The sequence below is a fragment of the Papio anubis genome, chromosome 1, assembly GCF_008728515.1.
Source record: "Papio anubis isolate 15944 chromosome 1, Panubis1.0, whole genome shotgun sequence".
In the NCBI taxonomy this organism is placed as follows: domain Eukaryota; kingdom Metazoa; phylum Chordata; class Mammalia; order Primates; family Cercopithecidae; genus Papio; species Papio anubis.
Window position 1 is genome coordinate 9629536 of NC_044976.1, and position 9038 is coordinate 9638573.

Genomic DNA, 9038 nt, shown 5'->3' on the forward strand with positions numbered 1-9038 from the left:
AATATCTATAACCTGCAATGAAGTAGATGATTCTCTCAACCGGAGAGTGGAGGATTGAAGAACTGGGACCCAGAGAGGGATGTGACCCAGCCAAGGTCACACACTGGTACACGAGTTAACCCCAGCTGCCCGACACCTCATCACGACACAGCTTAGCAAGGTGGGTGGGGAGAAAGCAAGGGAGGGAAGGGTTTTTGGGAGCTTCTCTTTCTGGACTGGCCTTAGAGGCAGAGTGGTGGGACCTAGACTCGCTCTTCCCAAACTTAAGAAGGCAAACAGATATCCTCCACGCCTGTGATTGCTGACGGAAGGAACGAGGAGCGGGGAAAAGATGGGGCCCGGGCGTCCACATTCCTCATGAGTTCCCGCCCCAGTCCCGGCTCCAGGAGATCAGTGATGTCCTCTGACCCTTCCCTCTACCCAGGCAGGCATCTCCAGAATCAGGAAGTCCCTGGAGGGCAGACAGCAGAGCTGGGGCCCCATCTCCCAGCAATGGAGGCCCAAAGCCTGGGACAGGTCCTATTTCCAGGTCACAGCCCTGTAAACAACCTGATTTTCCGCCTTTCCAGATCCTAGGCAGATCCCTGGAGGGGACAGGGTGGGGCAATGGGAGCACAGGCCTCCCCTATTGCAAAGCCAGGCCCAGGGAGGCCGGGAAGCAGAGGGCCGGAGGAGTCAGTGGCTGCCTGCCCCGAGACGTTTGGTCCACACCTGCTTGGAGACCAAGCTTGGTGGCTCAGCCCTTTCTGCCATCGACCACCCAAAGTCATTCAGATATTTCCTCTCTCACTTGCTTTTTTTAAAAAAAATTTAATGTTCTCTATAATTCATCCATCCCAGAAGATAATCGATAGAGCCCGTAATGAAAATCTGAGCCATATTTTATGAACCGCTGCGAGCAGAAAGGGCCACATCAGCAGGTCCGGTTGCAGCTCCCTGTCTCTGTCTTGCCCACTGCCCCGGGGATCACTTCTCCCGCTGGCCTTGCCCACAGCCCTCGGCCCACGAGGAGGGCCACGACCCCGGCATCATCCCAGCCCCCGATGCCCACTCCAACCTAGTCACAGGAGGGTCACCCACCATTGCAAGGTCTTCCTGGAGCAGCCCCCAGACCTGGGACCCCAGACCCCACCCTAGAACCTCACTAGTGTCTTGACTGAATCAGGAGCCTTCCGGGAGCTGAAAGACCCTCGCAAGGAGCGGGAGGCCTGCCCAGGTCAGGGAGCCAGGCCAGCCTCCACCATGGTGCCTCCCATGAGGCAGGCCACCCTGATCTCGGGGGGCTCCCCGAGGGGCCTCCGGGTTTTATCTTGGACCCTCTGCTCAGGGCAGGGTGGGTCATTATTGTTCATTTGTTTGTTTGTTTTTGAGACAGAGTCTCACTCTGTCACCCAGGTTGCGGTGCAGGGGTGCAATCTTGGCTCACGGCAGCCTCCGTCTGCTGGTTTCAAGAAATTCTCCTGCCTTAGCCTCCTAAGTAGCTGGGATTACAGGTGTGCACCACCATGCCTAGCTAATTTTTGTATTTTTAGTAAAGATGGGGTTTCGCCATGTTGGCCAGGCTGGTCTCGAACTCCTGACCTCAAGTGATCTGACGGGCTCAGCCTCCCAAAGTGCTGGGATTAGAGACATGAGCCACTGCACCTGGCCTATTGTTCATTTTTACTCCCTCAACCAAGGCCCTCCTCTCCCTGGACTCCAGCCTTCTGGGGTGAAGGGTGAGGAGGAGGCATCCTGGGGGGCAGGCACTGGAGTCCTGGGGGGAGTGGCCCCTCCTGCCCAGCCAGAGCCCATTGTGAGGGAGGGGAGGCAGAGCCCTAGCATCACCACTGACAGCCAATCAGCCGACTGGGCTTGCTCCTCCCAGAATCTCTCACTGCCAGGCACCAATCAGAGAGCACCACAGGGCAGGTGTCAGGAGGCAGCAACCCCTGGAGACCAATCAGAGCCCAGAGGATGCACCAACTTCCCAGGAATGACAACTCAAGCCAAGCTAGGCGTGGTAGCACACGCTTGTAATCCCAGCACTTTGAGAGGCAGAGGCGGGCGGATCACTTGAGGCCAGGAGTTCAAGACCAGCCTGTCCAACATGGTGAAACCCCATTCTCTTCTAAAAATACAAAAATTAGCTCAGCGTGGTGGCAGCGCCTGTAATCCCAGCTACTCAGGAGACTGAGGCAGGAGAATCACTTGAACCCAGGAGGCACAGGTTGCAGTGAGCCGAGATTGTGTCACTACACTCCAGCCTGGGTGACAGAGCAAGACTGTCTCAAAAAAGAAAACTCAAGCCAGTAAGAGAGTGTGATTCAGCCACGCTATGGACCACTATGCAGCCCTTAAGAGACACTCAGAAAGGTGGGAGATGGTTCTGTGAAAACACTCCAGTGGCTGTGTGCTGGAGGATGCTGTCCCACACAGCAGCCACTGGCCACATGCAACTACTGAGCACCAGACGTGGACAATGCGACTGAGGAACTGAATTTCCAATTTTACTTTAATGAATGAAAGTTTAAAGAAGCTAGAGGCTTGGATAGCACAGGTTTAGAGAGATAACTCACCAGTGTAAAAAATGTAAATGTCTATTATCCCAAGATAGTGGGAATAGTCATTATTAATGATAATAACAGAAAGAGAAATAGTTAATTTTTTTTTTTTTTTGGAGATGGAGTCTTGCTCTGTTGCCCCGGCTAGAGTGCAGTCGTGTGGTCTCGGCTCACGGCAACCTCTGCCTCCCGGGTTCAAGCGATTCTCCTGCCTCAGCCTCCCGAGTAGCTGGGATTACAGGCACACGCCACAACACACAGTTAATTTTTGTATTTTTAGTAGAGATGGAGTTTCGCCATGTTGGCCAGGCTGATCTCAAACTCCTGACCTCAGGTGATCTGCCCACCTTGGCCTCCCAAAGTGCTGGGATTACAGGAGTGAGCTACCGCACCTGGCCAGAAATAATATTGAAGGGTGCTACGAGCCAGGCTCAGTGCTAAGTATTTTATATATGGATCATTACGCTAAATCAAGGACCAGCCTGAAAGATCTATGCTCTCAGTATTCCCACTTGACAGATGAGGAAACTGAGGTTTGGAAACACTGAGTAACTTACTCAAGGTCATACTGCTGGGTGGCAAAACCAGGGATTACAACCAGGTATCTCTGTCTCCCTAACGCACAAAACACATTTTTAAATTATTTTCTTTTCTCTCTCTTCTCTTTTTTCTTTTCTTTTCTTTTTTTTTTTTTTTTTTTTGAGACAGGGCCTGGCTCTGTCACTCAGGCTGGAGTGCGATGGCACCATCTCTGCGCACTGCAGCCTCCACCTCCTGGGCTCAAGTCATCCTCCTACCTCAGCCTCCCAAGTAGCTGGGACTACAGATGTGTACCATCACACCCACCTAATTTCTGTATTTTTTGTTGAGATGGGGTTTCGCCATGTCACCCAGCAGTTTCTTGAACTCCTGAGCTCAAGTGATCTGTCTGCTTCAGCCTCCCAAAGTGCTGGGAGTACAGGTGTGAGCCATTGAACCTGGCCTAAATTATTTTCTTTATACTTTTTTGTATTTTTCAATGCACCGCAAGCATAACTTATAATCAAGGAGAAAAAATAGATTTTTTAAAAGGCCCTAAAAGGAGGTAATTCCTTTTTTCCCAGGAGCAGAGTGTACGAGGGGTTGCTGGGGCGCCAGCCAACTGGGCCCCTAGCTGCGGGGTGGTGAAAGGAGCCAGCAGTGCGGTCATAGGCCCCCTCTGTCCTGCATGCTCCCACTGTCCAGATGCCCTCCACCTAGGAGCCCCGAGCCCACAGATGATGCTGGGCCTGCAATTTTCCTGCAGCCAGGCCACCAGTGGGACCCAGCTTCCTCCCAGCCCCACCCCCAGTCAGTTCCTGACAGGTTTCTCTGCAGTTTTGCAATCATCACCTAGGTCTACATCTTAAAGAAGGCAACAGGCCAGGGGGCCATCTGCAAAGTCAACCCACGCCTCTTTTACCTCGGATCACCCTTTTCCACTCCCTTCCAGAAGAGCCAGTGCTCTCACGATAACGAGGAACGCTGGGCCAGCAACCCAGGCCTGGGTCCCGCTGTCTGCCATGGCACGCGCAAGGAGAGACGTGCTTTTCCCAGGAGGGGCAGTCAGTGCCCCCAAGCATCTCCTCCTGGGATTGCATCTAGGTTCAGAACAAGGGGGACAAAGACAGTTCCCCTGTAAGGTCAGTGATGAAGGCAGAAGCCCCAGCAAGTACTGAGCCCAGCTAGAAATGGAGGCAGGGAAAGTTCCTAGTTGCGCCTGCTTTTTCTCCATAGCACCAACCTGGGGGTGCGGGACCGGCAGCAACCGCACCACTTGGTTTGGCTTCTATGGCAGCTTGTTTTTCCCCTGAGAGGCACAGACTGTTCTGGTTTCAGGCAGGTTGGGGAGGTGGGGGGGGGGGGGGGGTGGCGGCAGGATAAATGTACTTACTTAGAAGTTTTTTTTATTATTATTACGATTATAGATTTCTGTTTCCCCTCTGTCTGCAGTTCTGTGTCATTTCCAATCTACCTTCAGTTTCCTTTGGATTTATATATTTATTTTTTGGGGTTGGTTTCAGGTGCTTCTAGTTTATCAAACAATCAGCCCTGTGAGGTACGCTGGGTGTTTCCAGAAATTACATCACAAAAAATCATGCAATTAAAGTGTAAGGGAAAAAAAAACATAGCTGTTGCTTAATTTTGTATTTTAATTAGCGACTTATTGTAAACGTAGACTTTTAAAATGGAGGCGCCTAAGCAAAGCCAGTAAACAAGTTTTTCTAATGAATTAATTTCACTTCTTTCCTCCTCCTCCTCCTCCTCTTCCTCCTCCTCCTCGCCAGCCCAACCGTCACCCTCCAGATTTTCTCTGTCCCCTTATTTTCTATTCCACTTCTTGATCTTTGCCCAACACATACGAGAAAAAGAACATCCCTGAAATAAAACTGGGGATGCTGGTACCCAGGACTACCCCTGGAACCCGCTTCAAAGCCTTGATGGTGAGGATGCCGGCTGAGGACCCAGCATGAAGTTGCCCGCTGTTGTCCCTTGTCCCATCCCAGCCCAGTTTGCTGCTGCCGAGCCCCTCTTGGCTGGCCCCCAGGGACCTCCCCACTCCTGTCTGTGCCCTGATCTCAGCAAAGGACAGAGAGACAAACCAGGAGTGGCAATGACTGCCAAGGCAACAGGGAGAGGGTGGAGCCACGTGACACCCGGGGGGAGCCTGCAGGAACAAGGTGAGGAGACCTGGAGAGAGAGGGAGGCTTGGGCTATTGTGAAACCTAAGACACCTCTGGTTGCCTGGAAGAAGGAGGAGAAGGGGCACGGGAGGGAGAAAGAAGAGGCAGTCTGGAGCTAGGGAGAGAGAAACTGAAATTAGAAGGGTCTGCCCAGGCCACATCGCTGCTGGGAGAAAGAACACGTCCATCAGTCCCAGGCACCCCCAGAGGGCTAGACCCAGGCCACCACCGTTGGCCACATGCCCCCATTGGTCTAGAGTTCTGCTCCTTCCCCCACAGAAACTTCCCGGCTTCAGGGGAAGAAGCAGATTGGCCTCTTTCAGCCTTGTTTCTGGTGGGGGGCTGAGGATTAGGAGCAGAGTGTCCCTGCTCTCGGCCTAGTCCTGCCATCCTGGAAAGGGTAGACACATCCCCGGATATTCTACCACAGGGAAGACACTGGGAAGCTGCCTCTGCCACACATGAAGAATGGATACCACTGGGTGTCTCCAAGTCCCTGTTCACTGGGGAGCACACGGGCTCTCCTGTGATCCCAGAAGCTTGGCCAGTTGAACGAGGGCAGGGTGTCCACCTGAGTGCCAGACAGGCGCATGCCTCCTCCCTAAAGCTGTCATCTCCTAAGCCAATGCAGAGACACTGTAAAGGAACAGGTTTGCTTTACAGACTCTTTCCCAGGGCAGAACCCCACATTGGTCACTTTTACTTTGAGCATGAAGAGCTGTATAGGTGGGCTCAGCAAGGGCAGCTCCTGGCCTGCTCCCTCCCACCTCTGTACCCTCCTTCTGACTTAAAGCCCAATCTGGGACCTCCCCCTGCCATTACAGCAGGTGGCCTCATGACCACATGGTGGAGGATGGGGACTCCTGAAGGCTCTAGAACACCTGGTGTCAGAATCCTGGCCCCCACTCACTAAGATTCCCAAGGAAAGGAAGGAGGGGAGGAAGGAAGGACCACAGAGAGGAAGGGGCTGGATGCCCGTGTCATCGAGCACCGGTGGGAACCCAGACCCAAGCCCACGACAGATCCTGCTGGGTACAGCTTCAATCAGAAAGGAAAGCTCCCATCAAACATAGGCTGGGCAGGGATGTGGGCACTGAGATTAGGGATTTGGAAAACCATCTGAGGAACCTGGCCCTGGGAAGACAGCAGCAGGATTTAATACCTTATCCCAGCTGTCTGGTAAACACCCTGAACCATCCCCACACTCCGTTAGGCAGCCTCGGATCTTCAGGTGTGCCGGCAACGGGCAGGTAGAGACAGACGTGGGCAGAGACAGGAAGGGAGGGAGTGTGGGCTGGGGGAGGGGGCGGGGGTGGAGCTGGCCTGGGAGGGATCGGATGGGTGGCAGCCAAGCCAGACAGTCAGTGAGACAGCTGACAGGTGCAGGACAGTGGGACTCGGGAAGGAAACGGGCGAGCGGGGGTTCCGAATCCTCAGGGGTCTCACACACCCCGAGGGCTGAACATGGTGACAGGAAGGGTCAGAGTCTTGCAGGCAGAAGGCCTTGGCCTTCTAGCTTCTCAGGATACTTGGCTGGGGGCACGCATGGACCGGGCAACAGGCTCCCCCAAGCCAAGCAGGACAAGGCTTCCAGGGCCTGCTGTGGTCAGACCCGACAGCAGTCTGTGTGTGTGCTTGCAAGTTACCCTGTCCCCAGCTCACACACACACATCCTATGTCAAAAAGAAAGCCAAATCACTCAAAATAGAGCTTCCTTCTAGTCTGGGCTGGGGCTGACATGTGTTGAGAAGAGGCCACAGGGTGGGAGCAGCCCTGTCGCTGCTCAGAGGGGCCTCACCTCTCCGGAGATGGGTTGGGGAGAGTTCAGAGCAGACGAGTAGATAAAGAAGTGTCTGAAGGTCCTAGCAGCTTCCTGCGGTGGTGCGGGGCAAACCTCCTTAGCTCAGACCCCAGCACGGAGGTGGGACCTGAGGGAGTGGGCAGGTGCCTGCACAGAGGCCAGGTGCTCCTGGGGTCCTCCACCACCAGGCCCACGAGGGGCGCTGCACTAATCCTCTTTTCCCATTTCTGTCTGCTTAGGGATGTAATTAGAGTTTTGGTTGGAAATCCACCCGGAGTGTACCCCCCGACCTGACACCGTCGCTAAATCCTTGGGTACACACGGTACATCTCCTGACTCTCGGAGAGTCGGGAACCATTTCGAAACCTAAACAACGCGCCGCTTTTAAATGTTCTCAACTCTGACTGCTTTCGGCAGCACACTGTCAAATCTGCCCTGGCCTTGGCTGGGGCCAAGTTCAGGGCCTCCCTCTCTGTCCCTGAGATTAGGGATTTGGAAAAAATCCACCACCAGGGCCTCCTGCGTAGTCTACAGAGGAAAAGAAGGAGTTCCTGGCCTGTTGCGGAGCTGGGTTTAGAGTCCTTTGCCTTCTGCACATTCTTTTAGCCCCGTGATCCCAAGAAATCCCATCCACAGTCCCCCGATCCAAAAGGATCGCCAGGAGACCCAGATGGAGAATTTTTTTTGCTCCATTAATAACCACCCAGAGCGCTGGCTCCGCCACTGGAGACCGGCCTCACCCTTGGGTATCTCCAACCGCCTGAGTCAATGCAGACCCCTCTCTTCCCCAAATGTGACCCTATAGGCCTAGAGGAACCACCAGGAGAGGCTGGAAGCCTGAGCCCTCCCTCCTCTGTCCCAGTGCCAAGTTCCCTGCAACCCACAAGCACAGTCCTGACACTCAGAGCTCCCATGGTCTTACAGACAAGAGAACGAATCCCCACGTGTCTCCTGCAAGCATCTCTATTCCAGCTTCTCTTCCAGACTCCTCCAGTCTCTCCACTCTGGCCCTGCCAGAATCAACAGTTTGAATCTTTGCATGAAACACGCACACAACACCCAAACAAGGGAGACAGAACACACCGAGAAAACCTCACCAGACCTAGGGTTGGGGCTGGAAACTGGTGACACCGGCTCACCATTTCCCCCGCACCAGGCAGTCGGCCAGAAAACCCTGGGCAGTACACACGGCAGACTCCGCCAGACATTCGAACACTTGTTCGGTTCCCTACCCTTTGGAAGCCGGGCCCCCAGTACATCGCTTTGGGCCATTGCTGCCGATAATTTTTCAGAGATAAACAAACCGGTTTGGATAAAACAAGATCCAACCTGAATTCTTCACCCAAAACTCAAAATGAAACTCTCCTATCACCCCTTTCGTTACCTTCTCCGCCTACCTGTAACCATCATCCAGTTCCCTCAGATTCGTGACTTCCATTTGATTTTTTTTTTTTCCTTTTAAAAATTCAGTCCTCGGCCGGGCGCGGTGGCTCAAGCCTGTAATCCCAGCACTTTGGGAGGCCGGTGCATGGATCACGCAGGTCAGGAGACTGACCATCCTGGCTAATAGGGTGAAACCCCCGCTCTACTAAAAATACAAAAACTAGGCCGGGCTGGTGTGGTGGATTTCTGTAGTCCCAGCTACTCGAGGCTGAGGCAGGAGAATGGCTGCAACCCGGGAGTATGGAGCTTGCAGTGAGCTGAGATCCGGCCACTGCACTCCAGCCTGGGCGAAGGAGGCTTGAGACCCGCCTCAAAAAAAAAAAAAAAAAAAAAAAAAAAAAAAAATTCAGTCCTCTAGCTTTGGATTCATGGACACTACAATATCTGGGACCATTGGGCTCAATATGAAGGCATGCCGTGGGATTGAGAAAGTCCTGCCCCAGTTTCTCCAGGATGCCTGGGTTGGAAGGGAGAAGGAGAAGGTGGGACCTCAGCTGGGCTAGTTTCTGGCCTAGGTCTTTTTCCCTGGTTCCTTTTTGGCTCAAGGTC